Source organism: Mustela nivalis (genome assembly GCF_964662115.1).
Source record: "Mustela nivalis genome assembly, chromosome: 12".
Taxonomy (NCBI): domain Eukaryota; kingdom Metazoa; phylum Chordata; class Mammalia; order Carnivora; family Mustelidae; genus Mustela; species Mustela nivalis.
In genome coordinates, this window is record NC_139031.1 from 48,828,067 (window position 1) to 48,849,117 (window position 21,051).

The 21,051-nt window shown below is 39.9% G+C and overlaps 1 protein-coding gene across 7 annotated transcripts in view; it reads right to left on the minus strand.

Moving 5' to 3' along the window:
• The window catches only part of PALS2 (protein associated with LIN7 2, MAGUK p55 family member), a 114,548-nt gene extending 99,315 nt beyond the window's left edge, over positions 1-15,233 (minus strand). For 2 of the 7 annotated variants that reach the window (XM_082693723.1, XM_082693724.1), the window contains exon 1: positions 14,276-14,478. The gene's annotated coding sequence lies outside the window, so the exon portion shown is untranslated. Of the gene's footprint in view, positions 1-14,275; positions 14,479-14,991 lie in introns of those variants that run through there. The other 5 variants (XM_082693727.1, XM_082693728.1, XM_082693729.1 and 2 more) reach the window with 5 other exon arrangements.
• Between the last annotated feature and the right edge of the window lie 5,818 nt (positions 15,234-21,051).

Genomic DNA, 21,051 nt, shown 5'->3' on the forward strand with positions numbered 1-21,051 from the left:
ACTACAGAAGAAATTTTTTTTTTTTACACTTTTGCTTTCCCTCTCTATTCCTTTATTTCACATGGAGTAGCTAGTATACACGGGTATATTTCACTAAATAGCCAATATGTTTAGATCAACATCAAACTGAAGTGGTTAAGGTTCTTTCAAAATGTCTTTCTCCATCAGTGATATGTTCATTCAACTTTCATCTTTATATTCCAATGAATTATTTTGCACTGTTTAAAAATAAACACCAATCGGGCCGCCTGGGTGGCTCAGTGGGTTAAAGCCTCTGCCTTTGGCTCAGGTCATAATCCCAGGGTCCTGGGATCGAGCCCCCCATCGGGCTCTCTGCTCAGCGGAGAGCCTGCTATCCCCCCCACCCTACCTGCCTCTTTGCCTACTTGTGATCTCTCTGTCAAATAAATAAAATCTTAAAAAAAAAATACTCCTTTAAAAAAAATAAACACCAATAAAAAATTTTTGCATAATTTGTTTCATTCTAGAATTTCAGTATTTTTCATTTATCATTACAAAACTATTATAAAACCTTTTCACATGTAGCTGTTTGTATCTAAGGCAACCTTTATCTATAAACAGGGACAAAATTATTCTAAAAGAAAAAACTAGATGTTTTTTCTTTTCAGCTAAGCATTTTATTTAAATTAACTTCCTGTGTATAGAAAAATTAGAAAAGATTCAAATGCTGTTAGAAAAAAATATCTTGCATAAACAAGACAGAACAGATGCAAACACTACCAGAAAAAACCTAGATTCAAGAACTAGCTCAACCCAGACCTGACACACGAAGCACCTTAAAGCACATAAAAGCCTTGTTGCAAAAGAAAATACTTAGGAAATCATATCAAGAGACTCTCAGAATTTGGAAATAGGGTGACCCTTCAAGAATTAAATTAGTGAAAGAAAACAGAAAGTTGGCAAAGAAAAAGCCACCCTAAGAGAGGTAGAACTACTGGAAATATTCATCCAATTGAAGTGTCTAAGATATATACCCTTAGGATAAGAGCATAATAAAGAAATCAGTGACAACCAAGTATACTGTAAGCTGCTGGAGAAAAAGGAGTGTTAAGAGAAAGATGGTTTCTGGTCAATCCTAGATAAAAAGAAGAAATTGATAGGTCTCTAAAACTGCCCACAGCACAACTTGCCTACCTTATAGTCCAGGATTTCTCAATCTTGGCACTACTGACATTGGGTTGTCCTATAAATGGTTCAGCAGTATCTCTGATCTCTACCCACTAGATGATAATTTTTTAAAAAAATTTATTTATTGGACAGAGAGAGAGGGAACACAAGCAGGGGAGTGTCAGGGAAAGGGAGAAGCAGGCTCTCCACTGAGCAGGGAGTCTGATAGGGACTCCATCCTAGGACCCTGAAACCATGATCTGAGCTGAAGGCAGAAGCTTAATGCCTAAGCCACCAAGGTGCCCCTCTACCCACCAGATGATAATAAACATCCCCACCTCCACCCCAAATTGTGACAACCAAAAAGGTCTTCAGATATTACCAAATATCTTGAGGGAGGCAAAACTGCCCCCTAAATCAGTGGTATATTTTAAATAATGCAAATAGATGCACCAAGCTAATACAGTTTGATATTTCTAACAACAGAACACTTCAATTCTCTTGCTTACTCAGAAAATATCTCACAGTAACTTGGCTTTATATAAAAAGTATGGTCATGGTTGTAAGAAATATTTGCTGACCATACTTTACATATGCTTATAATAAAAATCAAGTCACATACTTCCCTTATTTGCCCACAACTTCTAACACTGTTTTAAGCATCTTTTAGGCATTTGAACTTTTTCTTTTTTAAGATTTTATTTATTTAGTTGACAGACAGAGATCACAAGAGGCAGGCAGAGAGAGAGGAGGAAGCAGGATCCCCGCTAAGCAGAGAGCCCGATGTGGGGCTCCATCCCAGGACCCTTAGATCATGACCTGAGCCAAAGGCAGAGGCCTAAACCACTGAGCCACCCAGGTGCCCCCATTTGAACACTTTTAAAATTTGTTTTAAAATTACTTGTTTAGGGACACCTGGGTGGCTCAGTGGGTTAAGCCTCTGCCTTTGCTTGGGTCATGATCTCAGGGTCCTGGGATCGAGCCCTGAATCGGGCTCTCTGCTCAGAGGGGAGCCTGCTTCCCCCTCTCTCTCTGCCTGCCTCGATGCCTACTTGTGATCTCACTCTCTCTCAAATAAATAAACAAAATTTTTTTAAAAATTAAAATTACCTGTTTAACATTCTTACAGTCTTCTGCACTAAATCAGTGTCTTAATTTTCTGTTTTTCTTTTCCATAGTTTTTTAAAGATTTTATTTACTTATTTGAGAGAGAGAGGGAATACAAGCAGGAGGAGTGGGAGACGGTGAAGCAGGCTTCCCGCTGAGCAGGGAGCCAGATATGGAGCTCAATCCAGAACCCTGAAAAATAAATAAATAAATAAATAAAATCTTAAGGGGAAAAAAAAAGAACCTACATGATCTAAGCATCGTGAGATTGACCCCCGAGTTGGCTTCCTGCTCAGAGGGGCGTCTGTTTGAGATTCTCTTTCTCTTTCCCTCTCTCCGTCTGCCCTCCCACACCCTGCTTGCCGGTGTGCAAGCACACTGCATGTGCATGCACGCTCTCTCTCAGATAAATAAATAAATAAATAAATAAATCTTAAAAAAAGAAAACAAGAGCCTAGATGAACCTTTAAAACAAGATGAGGGCTTACCTTAGGAAAACATCCCGAAACCCTGAAAATCCAGGGACTGCCCTTGGCCTAAGGATCCCTTGAAAACTTCGAGATACCTCTTGTAGGTCATTTGATAGGCCACAGTGGATTCATAATTTCCCTACATTCATCTCTTATTCTCCATTCCCTCTGCCACCACTTTCAAGCTCTTATTACTTCACCTTAATTATTATTACAAGTCTCGGTGGCGCCTGGGTGGCTCAGTGGGTTAAGCCGCTGCCTTCGGCTCAGGTCATGATCTCAGAGTCCTGGGATCGAGCCCCGCATCGGGCTCTCTGCTCAGCAGGGAGCCTGCTTCCTCCTCTCTCTCTGCCTGCCTCTCTGCCTGCTTGTGATCTCTCTCTGTCAAATAAATAAATAAAATTTAAAAAAAAAAAATTATTATTACAAGTCTCTTCCTACTATTCTTCACTATAATCCACTCAGCACAAGACTATCATGTAAAAATGTCATTCTAAGGACAATACTAGGTTAGAAAAACTTTGATTATCTGAAAATGTTTAAATTTCTCTTAAATATCTAGCTTTTTATCTATTCAGCCAAATTCCTCTATTCTCTAAAAAAACTATTCCAACCACATTGTTCTTTGTTACTTACTGCATGCACAGCTACATATCTCTTCCTACTTAAATGCCTCCACTCATGTTATCCCACCCAACAATATTGTTTCTTAGCTGTTCAATACCTAATAATTTATGACACACTTCTTGCTTTTTTAGAATCAAAATTTTAGAGTTAAAAGGACTCATTTCAAAATTAATTCGATCAAATGAATGGCAAGACCCTCCCTACGGATAAGAATTTCTTCTTCTAAACTTCAAACTTTTTCAGAACTTAGCCGCACATGATAAACTACTATTTATATGCTAATTTGTGGCATTTCCCAATTTCAGTAATAAATATTAAACACAGCCTATGAGCATGGGACGATGCTTGGCTGAAGCTATGCAAAAAAGACAGTTTCTTTCTTCAGGTAAACTATATAAAGTAACCCTTTTGTTGTGTGAAATTCCAGTATATACATATATACACAGAGATTCACTTTTGGTGAAAATTTTTACTCGAGTATAACAAATTCTAAGCTGCTCTTTTTGCAGGTATTTTGAGAAAAGGGGAACTGAGTTTAGAAGATAAAAGAGAAGGGAAATTAAAAGATGGCAGAGTAGAAGATATTTGCAGTGCACTCTTAGAAGAGACAGAAGAGATAAAACAATTTCCAGCCTTCGATCTGGAAACAGTTTATTGGGAAGGAGAGAAAGGATATGGGAATGAGAAGGCAGAGCCAAGTAAGTGTTCCATTATGTTATGTTCTGATGAGTGCTGGCATGAAATTATCATGGGTAGAAAAGAACTATAAATACCTACTCAGCTCTAGCAAGCTGAGTGAGTTAAATCAAGGTTACTAAAAGCTTATTTTTTTAAAAAAAAATTTTAAATATCCAAGTTATGCTATCTCTAGAACAACAGTTGGAAACACAAGTTGAGGTAACTTTTAAGTGGAAATAAGAAAGGCTCTTTTTTAGAAGACACCCTAAAAAATGCTTCTTAAGATGTTAAGAACTCCCCACCCTATCCCTCCCCAGACTGGAAATCCTGAAAAGTATCTTTTAAGAACGTAGGGGTAAATGGAAAATAACTGTATCATCCCTGGTATTTCCAAATTTAATTGCATAAAATGTTGTTGATAATCTGATATATTTTATTCAATGTTTTAATTGGATGAACATTGAAAGTGTATAAGGATTTTTAAAGGTTCATTCACAATCACAACTCCTTATCCTTATTTCTCCCATAACATCTTAAATCCCTTCAGGGAAAATTTCTCTACATTAAGGTTTTCAAGAATCTAATGCTAAGAATGATGAGGACATCCACTGACGACTTCACCTGTATGCCTCACAAGGTGCTCCAACCTTCTTAAAAACATGGTTTAAAGTTTTTTATTTATCCCCTATTCCAAAAGATTACTAGTTTGAAAAAGAAAATGAAAAGCATTTGAATCAACTTACATAAAAATAACCATGATCACTGTTTAATATCTGAAATAAGTAATTTCAATGAATTAAATATAACTCAGTTGCCCACGTTTCCTATATCAAAGTCCCAAACAGAAGAGATTTAATAGATTAAAAAAAAGGGACAAAATTTTATTTATTAAAGCTAAATTTTCCATGAAACATTTTATTATACATATACAGACATATATATTCTAAATAAAAGAGAAAGACATATCCATTTGAAGACAGCCACATTCATCCAAAATACTAAAAATTTCCTTTTATATAATGGACCATTAAGAACATATTGGTCATTCTCTTCATTAAAAAAAAAGCTGCATTATCAAACGCTATTTACTTCTGTAGATTTTTAGAGGGAAAACAGGAGGAAAAATCAGGATTATATGAGTTTTATAAAATCTTATTTTGTTGGAAGGAATCTTTGAGGTCACATAGTCTCTTTCCACTCAGTCTCCCTTTATAAACACATTTATTTATTTTTTTTATAAACACATTTAAATGTCATGTTAAAAAATAAGACTTATTAACTTTAGTTAACAGCACATAATTTACTGAACTACTTTAAAAGCAGAGTTCTTTTAAAAAAAATATTTACTAAATGAGACATAGCTCATACTGCAGTGAAAGAAAATGGAAGTTATGAATCAGGCAGAGGCAACTGAAAATGTTATTCAACAAATAGTATTCACTGCACATATAACACTGAACCAAATAGTAAGAAAAGAAAATGATACTGACAATTACTGAACACTTAAAATGTACCAGAGTCTGTGTTAAGTAGACTATATTATCTAATTAAAATCTTACACTAACACAATAGATATTATAACCTCTGTTTTAGAGATGAGGCATATTGAGTTCAGTGCTAACACCAGACATGTTTGCCAGCAGGCTTATTGTTTGTACCACATAGAACTGAGTTCTGAAAAAATAAAAGAGCTGAAAGTTAGAAAAACTGGGATTACAACCCGTATCTCTAACTGTCCTGCCATGCTAAGTAAGGAAACGATAAAATGCAAACCCTAATTTCAAGGAATTGTAGGATTTAAATATGCAATTTTGCTAGTAAGCAAAATCCCAACTAATATTTACCATAGTTAATGAAAAGCCAATGTTTCCTTTAGTAGAAGAGGAAGTCAAGCATTAACATGGTATAGGAATAAAGTACGTAAAGTATTATCCTATAATTTATAAACTCTCATTTGTATTAAGACAAAGTTTTCTACAAATTCCAAAAATTTAGAAGCAGCTAGGACATAAGCTGTCATCGTATCACCAGATAAGAAACTTTGCAAATTAGCTCATCTGGGAGTAGTATTCCCAATAGCTTAAGGAGTCATTATTTTTTATACAAAACAGAATTTCTTTATATATAATTTTTAACATTAAACATATATTTCCTCATAAATAAAAATTTATTTTATAAATATATACACACACAATATTTTATTTAATACAAAACCATGGAGTTATATCATTCCTCATATGAAAACCAAGTTGAATGCTTTGGAGAGACCCAAAGAAAGCAAGTGACAAAAAAAAAAACAAGAAAACAAAATGCTATCTACTATATAATTAAATATAAACATACAACTAAAAACAACTGAGGAGTCATAAAACACTACAAGGATCCTACACTCAGATTCTTGCATAAATTTTTAAGTTCTTACTTGAAAGCTAGGAATCAGTGATAATGCACTAGAATAATTAGAAGAATAATGACACAGAACTCCAGGCAAAAAGATACATACTGAAAGAAAACACTGGCAGATAATGTACAGAATATTTATATTTTTAAGTAAAAATATATGATTTAAAGTATGTGTGAATCATTTTTTTTTCCTCACTTAAATCAACTTTCAGTGAACCACAAACTACAACCAGTCATAATCAACTCAGATTAGAGAGTTTTGTTCATGATAATGTGCTGGTGTAGGTATAAAACTTTTTCTAGGAATGATACGCAAGAAACTCCTGGCAATAGTCACCTTCAAAATAGTGTTTCTCAACCTCAGCACTATGACATTTAGGGCTGGAGAATTCTTTGCTGTGGAAGTCTGTCCTGTGCACTGCTGTAGTCTCCTTGGCCTCTATCTGATAGATTCCAATAGTGGCAATCCCCTACAATTATGACAGCTAAATGTCCTTGAGGGAAGTGAAGGGAGGGTAGCAAAATCATCCCTGCCTAAGAAACACTGATTTATAAAGAGAGGGATAAGATGGGGTAAAAAAGACTTTCACCAGCCCTCCTTTTCTGGATTATTTGAATTACTAGTATAGTAGGCTAGTAGTCCTCCAAAGATAACCAACTAGGTCGTAGGCCCTGGAACCTGTGAATGTTACCTTATTTGGATTATCAGGGGTTATTATGTGGGTCCTAAATGCCATTATAAGTGTCCTTAAAAAAAAGTCAAAGGGAGATTTCTCTTTCTCTCATGCACACAGGAGAAGATCTTAAGAACAGAGCTGAGAGAGATCCGGAGCCACTGAAGATTAAAGCAATGGAACCATAAGCCAAAGAATGCTGGCAGCTACCAGAAACATGAAAGAGGCAAAGAACAGATTCTCTTCTTGAGCCTGTGAGGGAGCACAGCCTTGCCAACTCCCTGATTTGGGCGCAATGATACTTATTTCAGACCTCTGGCCTTTAGACTGTGAGAGAATAAATGTCTTTTGTTTTAAGCCATCAAGTTTATGGGAATTTGTTATAGAGCAGACACAGAAAACTGACACAATGATATAAGGGTTTCTGATTTCAAAAATCCGATGAGCAAATGAGACCATGTATGGATAGCATTTAGTGTAGTCCTAAAACATAGTAAGTACTCAATAATATTGTTCATGACTGAGCTCCAAGCTCTTGGTACTGAGAGGAAAAATTAAGGAGGTTCAAACTGTAAAACCAGGCATATACATACAAGGCTCATGTGAGCGAAAGCACACAAATCAGCTACTGAGATGATGTGTAATTGTCTTATATAAGTGTTGTGCTCTAATTTGTCTTGTACTGAAAAGATAAACTGTGCATGAGGCCAGCCAATATAGCTTCTTGGAAGAGGCAAGTTTGAACATTTATTAGTAAAGAAGAAACAAGGGAACAAAAAAAGGGAGAGTATAAAAGTTAGCAAAGCATTGGAAATCTGATGCTTGTAGAGATATCGATATGGCTAAAGTAGACACAATGGTAGGAGACCAAATTCTAGGGTTAGAGTTATGTAAATGGGGTAGGAGCCTAAAAGCTACACTAACTGAATTGGTTATTAAAGAGAGTATTTTACATAATGTATTACTTGACAAATATTGGCTCTTGTTGGTTTTAAAAATATAAACATGATCTGGTCCTACACCAGAGTTACCAAATTAGAATCCTTTGGTATAGAATAACTCTAAAGGATTCTGATGCCTAGTTAGGTGGAGAACCCCTGTACCAAAGTCAATTCATGGTAAATGACCTAGAAAATAAAAATATTATAAAGTATATATCATATCCTTGAAGTATATAATCAGCTAAATTGGCTTAGCATTTTTCTAGGTTAAAACCCCTTCTAAGATGCAGCCCTTCTATGATCCACCTTATACCTTCTCTAAACTATATGCCCTTGATCTGCTCATTTTCCTCATACTTCCTCACAAATTGTCCTATAAAGATTTCATGCATCCTAAGCTGCCCTATCCCACTTTTCATATCTATCTAACCCAACTAAGACCTAACAATATTTTATAGAACAAAGGAACCATGTAAAAGTAAGGTTTCATTAATATATTACATTATAAACAATTTATAAAACTGCGCTAATCACCATTTATTGTAATAAAATCTGAAGTACATTTACCAAATGAAATTCTAAATCACTTTTTACAAAAGATCTCCAAAAGCATAAAATTATGAAGTGGGTCTATGAGAAGCTAATAAGCTAAGCACAGTTCCCTTCAACCTACTTCAGTGCTACTAAGCAGTTAACAAAGTGCTATGCTCTGAAAGATACAAAGTATATAGAAATCTCAGTGATTTATAAACAAACTTCACCAGGACTAGAGTAAAAGAAAGGGTGATCTAGGAAGATGAACTGAATATTATCCTAAAAGGAGGCTCCTTTGTTCAGGGTTAAGAGGGTATGTGACCTCGCTGGATTTACTTAGCCTGGGCTTGTTTCATGACTAAAGCTAAAAATAAAGCAACACAAGTTAGTGTCCAGATAATTAAATTGTACATTAGCACTTTCCTCTCCCACAAACACCTAACACCAATTTATGCGTATTCTCAAGTATTTCTATTTACCCTAGTACTCTTCAGAAATTTCAATCACATCAAATTCTATTGATTTATATTTCCACCAGCAATGCAAGAGAGCACCTGTTAGTCTCTATCCTCCTGAAAAAATTATCAAATTCTTTTTCGATCCTTCTAATTTGTGAAAATGGTACCCCACTGGTTTAATTATGATATTTATACTATGTGTGAGGTTGAATATATATGCTTAGGAACCACTCAGATTTCCATGTCTATGAATTCTGTCTATAATTTTTACCCAACTTTATTGCTGGTCTTTTTCTTATCAACTTATGGGTATTTGTTATATATCAAGGAAATTCACCTTTTGTCTGCAATACAAGCTGCAAATATTTTCCTGTTTCTATATTATCACCATGCTATTTTTGATCATTTCTTTCCTTCATGTATATATCTTACTGTCCTCAACCAAACTGTAAATTCCTTCCATGAAAGGACATTTCTTTTTAATATCCCCAGGACAGTGCCTTTCAGATCTTCTAACTTCATATACCAGCAAAGTTTAAAAGATGGGAAACCAAACTTCTAGAGGTGGTCAAGGGTGAATGTTAATCATTATATCATTATACTATCTACTTGGGTTTTCTCTCCAATTCCATTTCACATGGTTACAGCAAATACCACCAATACAACATAGTTTGTTGAACAGGGGAGTGAAGGGTACTAGATGAATCTCTTCCTGTTGTCTGGGCTAGTACTGAAAAAATTCAGGAGATGCTGGCAGCCATATTTTCCATTGAGAGGACTAGGAAGTGATCCTCTGCAGCAAAAAAAGAAATGAAGGAAATGCATGTCCAGAATAAAGAGATGAAGCGTATTGTGCCGGCACTGGATGAAGTCCTGAGTCCCAACCTTTGGATTCCATCAGATACTCCCTGCATCTTTACAATATGTCTTACCTTTACTTAGAGCCAAAAGTAGCCTACTTACTACAACTACCATCTATTCATATCATTCCATAAAGGAACACTTTAATGAAATTGAGGAAGGACAGAAACTCAGATATTTAAAAAAAAAAAAAAAAAAGGAATATTTATTTAATGACATCTGTGTGCCAGGAACATATCTGAGTCCTTGAAATATAGTTAAATAAAAGGGCTACAATTGCTGTTTCCATGGGGCTTATTCTACTGAGAGTAGACAATGAAATAATATAACAATACAATTTGAGATAATGATAAGCAGTTTGCAGAAACTTTTTTTAAAGGTAATGAGACAGAAGGAAATAAGCATAGTGTCATTCTAAACGGGTGGTTAGAGAATACTGCTTATCTGAGAAGATCATTTCTGAACTGAAACCTGAAATGATGAAAATGAGCTAGCCATGTAATGTTTTAGGAAGAGAATTTCAGGCAGAGAGAACAGTCCTAAGTTAGGAACAAACCCTGACATTTCTGAGGGACAAAAAGAAGGGCAATAAAGATAGAATATAGTGAACAAGGAGTAATCGAAAAGTAAAAGTGAAGTAGGGATTAGTTCATATATAGCAACTAGTAGGCAGTAGAAAAAGATGTGAATGACTTGAGCTTTACAAAAAACACAGTATATTATCTTTTTTTTTAAAAGATTTTATTTATTTATTTGACAGAGAGGGATCACAAGGAGGCAGAGAGGCAGGCAGAGAGAGAGAGTGAGGAGGAAGCAGGCTCCCTGCCGAGCAGAGAGCCTGATGCGGGACTCGATCCCAGAACCCTGAGATCATGACCTGAGCCGAAGGCAGCGGCCTAACCCACTGAGCCACCCAGGCGCCCCACAGTATATTATCTTTAATTCTCATATTGCCTTGCTTCGGATAACTTTAACAAAACAGGCCTTTAAAAGTTACCACCCGCAAGTATTTGACACAATCTTGAAGTAAGCTAAAAGGGAACATTTCCTAAGCAAAAAACATCATTTCTGGTATACCATCAACATTTTTTTTTAAATTCAGGAAAAAAGAAAAGCGATTTTTAAAGAATTTAGGATGATAAAACGTTAGAAACTATTCCAAATTCTATCCTATCTACTATGATCAGGAATGTACAAAGGTCTTAGTTATTAAAGAATATAAAACTTCTAAGTTACTATAAACATAATATCCTTGGTTTACTGAGTTCACGATTATTCAACTGGACATTGCCAAAAGTGGAAACCAGACTTCTGACTAAGAATAGCCATGATTGGGGCGCCTGGGTGGGTCAGTGGGTTAAAGCCTCTGCCTTCGGCTCAGGTCGTGATCCGTGTACTGGGATCGAGCCCTGAATCAACCTCTCTGCTTGGCGGGGAGCCTGCTTCCCTTCCTCTCTCTTTCCTGTGATCTCTGTCTGATAAATAAGTAAATAAAATCTTAAAAAAAAAAAAAAAGAATAGCCATGATTTAATGGTCAATAAAGCTGTGAGTTTTATTTTTTTTTAAGATTTTATTTATTTATTTGACAGAGATCACAAGTAGGCAGAGAGGCAGGCAGAGAGAGAGGAAGAGAAGCAGGCTCCCTGCTGAGCAGAGAGCCTGATATGGGGCTCAATCCCAGGACCCTGGGACCATGACCTGAGGTGAAGGCAGGCAGAGGCTTTAACCCACTAAGCCATCCAGGCGCCCCAAGTTGTGAGTTTTAATCTTATCTTTACTACTATGAAAAAGGAAGAACTTCCCCTTTCTGGTAAAATTGGGTACAAGGGATGCTGTAATACCTCTTCCTCTGAAAGCTTTTTAAAAATAGAAGCCAAATCTGTTTGAAGAGGTTCAGATATAGCACACCTGTATCTCCAAATCTTTTCAGACAGCTAATATCTGTGTACACTAAGCAAGTGATTAAACTTACATTGCTACTAAGATTAATGTCAGTAAAGTCAGCCTTTGAAAGCTCTAATGTATTTATGAATCTCATCTTTCATTATGTGAGATATTTAGTTAGCTCACTTAACAACAGACCAAAAAGTAGAACGTTAATAATACAATCTATTGTACTTTGTGCGTGGTGGTGTGAGTTAAAAAAAAATAAAAGTTACTAGACACTTCGATCAAGACTTGATTCTGAGTGCATCCTTCTCAACACAGATCCAGCATTTGGCAAAGTGCCCAGGGATGATTAGCAGCGAGTGTATGTAAAGGGAGGGATACCGTCAATCTAAATTGTATAAAGTCTCCCCCCAGTGGTCACAGACAAATAACAAGAAGAGTGCGGAAATCATTGCAGCTTCTGTGGGACTGACCAAATATACACTATACAGAACCTGGTCCCTACAAGAAAGAAATAAAATTTTTAATTCAATACTAGCAACCTATCAATAAAGAGATCTTTTATGCTTATCTGCTCCTATGGTATTTATAAATGTGAAGTCTATTTTTGGAAGGAAAGAACCTACAGGTAAAATAAAACTAGCATTTTTTCTCAGCATATATTTTTAAAGGAATAAACAATATCTTCAGGGAGCTCAGTATTTGTTTTATCTAAAACAGGCAGATGTTCAGTTCTTCTGAAGTAAGTATCAGCACATCCCTTGCAAGTTAACCACATTTACCTGAATCAGAGTTCTGGTGCAAATTTAGTCACTTACCAAATGAACTGCCTTGGAAAAGAAAATTATCAGTGCTCTATACCTAATGTCTACTTTGCAAAACACTTTCAAAAATCACCTAGAACTAGATAATTTATAATAAAGTGATGTCAAATATACAAATGAGCCCTCTTGTTTCTTCTAATATTTATTTTCTTGGTGTTCTTAAACTTAGATAGCCTTTGACTAGCACTAACCCTATATTATTTGCAACTCTCAGCAATAATTTGCTGTTACTTGCTTTTAGCAAAGCTTGAATGTCAAAAATGTGAAAGGCATTTAATTAAAACTATCTGTTGTCTTCTAACCATCCATTATTAAGTGGTAAAGAACATTAGAAAAAGATGGTAAGCACTCAACTTCAATTTTAAAAAAGCCTTTTAAAAGGTAACACAATTGTGGTTGTCTCGGTTATCCCAAGCTAAAAAGGTTGTGGGGGTGGGGGGGGGAGAAGCGGACTCTGTAGTATTCTCCAACAACTTCAGCCTGAAATGAGACTCGGGCGGTGTGGGGGGGGGGGGGACCTGCTCCCTCAAATGTTTAAGAAAAATATGATTCATTTTTTAAAAATCCAAGTTGGCTCAAAGAACAAAAAAAATGATTTTGTCTTATATAGCACTTCCAGACTTGCTTAAGAACCTTAATTCTTCCAGTGTTTATTTAATCTAGAATGTAAAATAATTCAGTTTTGAAATTCCAGGTGAGAAAGGAGCTGAGTAGTATCAATTGGAAAAGGACACACACATACACACTCATGGATGTTTTTTCATAATTAGTGTGCAACCCCAAAGGACAAAACAGAATGTAAATGTTACCATTTGAATATTATGTAACCTTAGTCTAAAATGAAAAAAGGACCTTAAAAAGTAACATGTTGTGCAAACATGTATTTAAACATGTATTTAAATATGATAGATTTCAGATACAAATGACCTCAAAATGACACAACCCATAAAAGTTCTTTGTTTACTGTAATGAGGCCTCAGAACATATTACTATAATCAGACCTGATACCTTACCATAACTGCACAGTAGGTACCTAAAATAAGCACTATTACCTGAGGTCTGTTGTACGTTTGTACCGCAACTATCTCTGCATTGATAACACTGTTACCTCGCCTAATATAGTCGACATACATAAGTTTCCAAAGGACGATTTGAAAGATTTCACGGGTAGAAATGGCTGCTAAATCATACTCCAATTGAAGAGCATTTTAACACACCTCAAATGTTGCAAGCCATATTAAAAGAAGACCAATTTAGGAAGCATAAAGTGAAATACTAACAATCCCCAAAGCCGTAGGAAAGAGTAAAACGTGGCTAGCTTGACCTTAACAGGCTGTTTATAAGTAATGCGGAGAATTTTCTGAGCTTCCTTCAATTCCCTTCCTAGCCTGCCCGCAACCCCCTTACATAAATGCATGCCCCATCTGAATAAGTTTAACGGATGTAATCTCCGGCTGTAATCCCAGGAGCTCGTGAGATTGAGACTGAACTCCCAGTAAAGTGTTAAAAAGTCCTTCTGGGAAAAAAAATATATATATGTATATAAATATATATATATATATCTCCACTAACCAATCCACAGCCTGTCACCATACCGGTCCCTCAAGCGACTCCCTCCTGGCCCTCCACCCCGCCAGTAAAAAAAATTAAAAAAAAAAAAAAAAAAAAAGGCCCCGCACCTTTTCGGTTCCAGATTATGTACCCAGGATCGAAAACACTGCCTCAGCGGCGAACGCCTTCGGAGCAGCGCGTGCTCGGCCCAGAACCACTTTGGCCAAATGAGTCTCGTGCTTCGGAAGTAGCAGCAATAGTTGCAGAAAGCCTCCTCCCCCAAGAACTTGGGGCTCGGGAGCACGCCAGAAGCCGGCTGAATCGCCCCCTCTCGGCACTGACCCCAAAGGTGTCAGTCACTGCAACTACCGCCCCCGGCGCCGCTCTCCATTCATGCCTTAAACGCCACTCCCGCCGCAGAGGGTGTCGGCGCCCGCGCACGGCTCCAGGCGCCCGGAGGGGGCCCCGCGCGCCCCCAGCCCCAGCCTTGCTCCAGCCGAGGCCGCGCCGGGGACCGCGTGGAGAGCCGGCCTCCGCGCGGCGGCCGGCAGCACGGGCCAGTCACGTTGCCGCGCTCTGGCCCGCCCGCAGCCCCGGGGCCAGGGGCCCGGCAAAGCGCGCCCCATCTGCGCCGGCCCGGCCGGGTTAGGCTCGCTTAGCAGCCCTCCCGACCCGCGCCGCCTCCGCCGCCCCGGCCCCCCGCTCACCGAGCCCAGGTGCTGAGGGGGCGGGGCGGGCCGGGGTCCCCGCGTGGCGCACGGCGACGAGCAACAGGGCGCCCTCCGGCCGCCTCGGCGCGCGGCCAGACCGTTACCCGAGCAGCGTGGGGGCCCCAGTAACTCACCCGCTCGCACCTCGGCCGCCTCCGCGCCGCCGCCGCTCCCCTGCGCCCGCCGCTGCTGCTCTCGCTCAGCCGCAGGCGCCGCCGAGCAGCCCCATCTACAAACTCGGGGCTCGTAGTTGGGAATTGGAAATGCGGCTCTCTCTCCTCTCCGCCCCCTTCCCTCCGCCCCCCTCCCTCGCTCCCCACTCCGCCCCGGCTCCGGTCGCCGGCGCCGCCACCGCCGCCACCGCGCGCTCGGCCAGCCTCCCCTCAGCAGCCCTCCTCCGGCTCTTCCCCCTCCTGCTCCTCGCGCCGCCGCTGTCGGGGGCGCGCTCCCTCCCGGCCCCGCGCGTGCGCCGAACGCCGAGGAGCGCGCGCTCGGGCACGAGGAGGCGTCAGTGCCTCCGCGAAGCCCGGCCCCGCCCCTCCGGCCGCGGCGCGGCGGCCAGGTGGAGCCCCCCTCCGAGCGCCCGCAGACTGCGCCCGCGGCGCCGGGGCCTGACTGTGCCGCCAGCGCCCGGCGGCCTCTCCCGTGTCTCCCGGCGCGGGCCGCGAATCGCACCCGCGAGAGGGTCGGTCAGACCCAATCCCCCAATCCACGCCTGGGCTTCCGGCCGAAATCTTCGCTGTCATTCAGCATTTACTGATAGGCGAGGGCGTATCCTATCCTACAGATCGGATACTCTATGGGGCGTAAAAGACGCCCCTCCCTGCCCTTTCCAAGAGTTGACGTTCTAAGAACCTAGTCGCTGGGCACAAGGCATAAACAGACGCAAAGAAAAGCCTCTGGAGAATCTCCTCCCTTCCCCTGCATACACACACCCCTGGTTCTGATGTGTAATTTGGGAGGGTCTACAACGCTGAGGGTGTCCTTCATGAATTTTCTCCCAAAGGCCCAACCAGCGAGTGGGATTCACACCCGAGGTTATGGACGGACAAAAGCTCTTCTCATAGCACCGACTATCCCGTGGAACTCTCAGAGCTGGCTTTGCCGGACATTCCCACGGCACCAGTTGTTCAGCTCCTCCCCAACCTCTGGCCTTCCCAGACCTCGTAAGGGGCGACTGCGCCATCCTTGCCACCTCAACTCTGGCTCGGCATGGAGTATGGTGAACTGTGATGACTGTCCGGGGGTGAAATGACACATTTCGACAGGAGCGCAGATTGAATTTTTCAGTTGAAAGGAACTGAGCAATGCAGTGCAGCAAAGACTCTGGCTAGAAAAACACAGCAAGGCAGTAGGAGAACTTCCAATTCCTTTAACGGCTACCTGATCCCCAAAGATGTCTGTGAACTCTCAGCCCTGTGACTGGAGACTTTTGAAAAAGCTGTTGTGTTCTTCCTGAAGCCGGAGAAACTATGAAGATGTTATTTAAATTTTGCAAAATGTTTGCTGCAGTCCTTTCAAACAGTGGCTGTAGAAAGTGCAAGTAAAACTTGACAAGTGAGGAATACCCCATCAGGAGACCTCTATGCAGTCTTCCTTGGCTTCTCTTGGGCTTGTCGCACTGTGCTGCAAGAGCAGTACAGGATTTAGTAAACATTTGCAGGATGAGTGGATGCATCATGGTCCTTTGGACTCAGAGATGGAGTTTCAAACTGTACAAGTTCCTCCCTCTCTGTGAGTGTGGCTAGCATGAAAGAGGGGCAGAGTACCATGGATGAGGTGTGTTAAGGTGGCCTCGTTCCCTAAAAAAAGTGTTTTTTCTCCTTAGCCTCAACCAAGTATCAAAGATTAGTTTCCTATTCCAATAGGATCATTAATTTTGCAAACCAACATGCAGGGGGAGTTTGTAGAGTATTGAGAACCTTCTTTTCTGGAGCAGCTATCCTGCGGAGGAGACGTTGGAAGCTTTTACAGAGATTTGAATGTACTAAAGGGAACAGAGTAGCTCTGGGCACATGTGGTGCTCCCCCACTCCCTATAGTCAGGCTAGCTGGGTGAAATGAAGTACAGTGGGTGGTGTGCCCAAGAGTGCGGCAAGGGGGAGGCGGAATGGAAGAAGGAGGTTTCTCTTCTCAGAGACTCAGCATAACTTTCACATCTTCTTTTTCCTCTTCTTGCTTCCCCCAGGTTCATTTGCTTCCCACAGGATACCTGGTGGCTCATTCCTGCTATACCCTACCCAGGCCTCTGAACTTTTATTCTCTTCTCCCTTCTAACCCCCAATTTTACCACGTCCCCTCCTGTCCAGCTGGTGCCTGAAGCTCCTCTGGGAGGAAGGGGTTGAATATCATTTTGGGGTGTGTTTTTGATCCCTGTAGTGCACTTTCATTTTCTCAAGGGTCTTCTGGAAACAATGTCCTAACTTCCTACTCTACCTCCATACCCTGCAAATAGGAGGAAGTTTTGTGGAGGAAGAGTTGGGGAGTCTCTACCTTTCAAATCACATGTACACCTCACTGCCTTCCAGCTAGGACCAGCCCTGGCTTAACTCCCTTATTCCTGCATGTACCAAGGACCCAGCATTTGAGAGGGGTAATATAGAACAATTGTATTTTATTTACAATTCTAAGTGTATTCTCTAAATAATGATGGCAGCTATTAGAGGCTTATCGCAGTTGTAAGACCGCCTCATCCTCAGAGCCAGAAAAATGATTTTACTTCACATCTATGGCTTCAGTTGCTTCTCTTCAAGATTCTCTTGGTAGTGAAGTTTCTCTTTCAGCATCTATATTTTATCAAATACTCGTATACAGGTTACGTTATGAAACACTACTTCTTTTTATAAGTAATATGCCACTTTATGACATTCTGCCCTTCCTCTAAACTTAAGAGGTGGGACACGCCAGAATAAATTTAAAGTGATCTAACAGGAACATTGGAACTCTCATCATTGCTTGCCAGCCCACCTTTCTGAGAGGTCATAATTTCTGAGACATGACCCATCCATTTCCCGTATCTGTTACAACTTCTTCATTCCAGAAAGGGGAATGCTATGATTGAAAATGATGGGGAATCCTTCTCTTCAGTGTCCTTAATGATCTGACTTTTCATTTCCTTCAAGGTTACTCTAGAGGGGTAATCTTACCACAGCCTGCTATCTCCTAATCATAACTCAACTTAAAGTTGAATTTTGATTCTTAATTCCACAGCATCCATCGTTGGCTTTATTTTTTCCTTCTGATATAAACAAAAGCTTCCATACTTTTAATATGATTGTGTTTTCTTTTCTCTTCTGACCTGCTTTGCTACGTCAGAAACTGAGAATTTTACTAAGAAACAAGCCCCAAATTTTAGCAAAGCAAGTTACTCATTTTCTAACTAATCCATCATAAAAGAGCAGTGATGCTCCTGCAATATAGCTTTATGAAAAATTGCAATTGACATGCAACACAGAGTCCAACCAAGCTTTCCTCCAGAATACTTTATTTAGCCTCACCCCTTTTATCTCTGTTCACTAAGTTAGGTCAGACTCCAATTTCCAGCCAACCTTACTAACCTTTCTAACTCAAGTATCTCTCTTGTTTGCTTGCAATTTTTCCTACACTTAGAACAGTGCTTCTGCTTTTGGTTATTTATTGGGGTGATCCAGAGAACTTTAAAAACAAAAAACAAACAAACGTAGCTGGGTCTTGCCTCTAGATTTAGTTTTTCTGGGGTGCAGCACGGGCATCAGGATCTTTCAGAGCTCTGCCAGTAATTCTAATATGTAGCTAGAGTTAAGAACTACTGAAATGAATCATCTTCCAAACAACGTTTATACCAAGTCTTCTCAGAACATTGGGATGGCTCCAAATTACCTCAAGTAATCAAATTAAAATACCTAATCCTGTGCTCTAAGACTCTTCGCCAATTGACTAGAATAGTCCCCTTTCAAAACAGCTTAAATTTATCTCCTTCCAAAAGCTTCTCCAGATTAGTCTCACCTGGCTGCCTAAAGATCGCTGTTCCCAGTTCTCTGAGCATTCCATCTGGCAGTGGTTTACAAGCCCTTGGACCACAGTTGATTGTGTATATTATTGTTTTAATCCAGCTTTCATAGATACCTGTCAGAGGCTTTTCTTGTCATCTAAATCTCTCTGAAGTCCCACCAGATCAACAATCTCAAAATAAACAGAAATGTTATTCTTAGTGGAACTTTCTCCTACCCACCTGAAATCAGAACCTTCCCTGATACAATGGCAGTTCATTTTTTGATCATCACAAGGAAAGCCAACAATTATAAAAATTTATGTATTTGGGGTTGTTTCTTGTTTCTTACAAGATAAGAGTTATATATCTCTTCATATATCTCCCTGACTCTCCTTACCACCACTCTTTTTCTTTAGATAATAGAATTAGCCTCCACATCCACCTCTCTATTGAAACTGTCACAACTGACATTTACATTTATGTGTTTATTCATCCATTCACTAATTTAATAGTGATAATTGCTGGAAATAAAATAATTAACATTATCAAATTATCCCTACCTTATGGCAGAGAATAATAAACAATTAAAATGTCATGTGATAAGTACTATGACAGGAATCTTAAGCAGACACAATGGAATCGTGGAGGGAGAGCCTTAGCTTAGTGTTCAAACAACCCAACTTCTCTGCAGTGTTTGAGGAGGTTGACGAGCACAACCCCCACCCCCACAACCTTTTAAAGTTCTCCTCTCCTTTCATTCCTCTGATACAAGCCAGAAACTTCTTTGACTTCTCTGATTATTCCTTGTCTGACCTCTTGTTGCATCATGTCCTCCCACTTCCTAAACTGAAATGTTACACTAAGAAGGAAGAGACTTTTAAAGGAGAAAGTGTAGAAAAAGAGACCACTGCTTCTTTCAAGAATATCATGACCCTTATGGCCCCAGGGTCCTGGGGTTGAGCCCCACATCAGGCTCTCTGCTCCATGGGGAGCCTGCTTCCTCCTCTCTCTCTCTGCCTGCATGTGATCTGGGTCTGTCAAATAAATAAATAAATAAATAAATAAATCTTAAAAAAAAAGAATATCATGACCCTTAGAACGCCATCTTTAATGATTCCACATCTGTGTCTACTCTCCCCTGAGGGATGTTTTCAACTTCCTGTTGAATGTATCCAGCTGGATAAGCCATTCATTCAAGCTCAAATGAACACGTTTAAAATAAAATTCATTGCTTCTGCTACCCTACTCAATCCCCTCCTGCAAATTTTTCTTACACCTCCCCCCCTTTTCTCACCTCTTTTTACCCTCTCCATAACAAAGACAGCCTAGCCTGCACCCAGGTCCTGTGATGTTCACCTTGTCAATGTTACAGTAGATTCTCTGGTCCATTTCCTCTAACCCTACAGTTTCCTTGTCCAATCTCATGCACACCCGAAAGCCAGGTGTCAGGTATATCATCCCAGCCTCCTGTGGAACTCCATTCACAAGGTCATTCACAGCGATCTTTAAGGCTCCCCCATGTGTGGATATTATACATCAGCCATATCTCACACCTTCATATTCCCACCCCTTTGTTTTGGTAGGAATGCCTTCCCACATCTCTGCTAATCAAACAGAAACTTCTATGCCTATTTCACATCCTCATTTTCTATTAAAACTTTCTTGCCCCACCCTAAGAAGAGGCAATTACTTTCTTTTGAATTCCAATAACACTTTGATGATCTCTCATGGCCGTTTTCCTATTCTACTTCATAATAGCATCATTTATGTTTGTGAATATTAATCTTAACACTCTTTTCACCACCTTCCCTGGTCCCTTCTTGTTTGCAAATAAGAGTTCAGGGTTCTGGGTACAGAAATGCCTGTGGAACTTGGCACAATATTAACCATAGTAGGGGTTTATTTATGGAAATAGATAAAGTAATTGGTAGACTTCTTAAATTAAAGAAAATGAAATGGCAAAAACGTTGCTAATTAGACTTGAACTCCTATTCTTGAATATGCAAGTTATGGCTCTTGAAAGGACAATCAGATTTCAGGCAGGGACCCTAACAGAGCTGCTTGACTTTATCTTGTCAGCAGTCAACCTCTATGTCTAATTAACCCCTTGGGGTTCTCATTTAAAATTAATCTCTAAATTCCACATCTCCCATTTATATATAAGTTGAAAAAAAAATTAAAAAGACCTCCTACTCAGGTACCAAATGAAGATTTAGAAAGACATG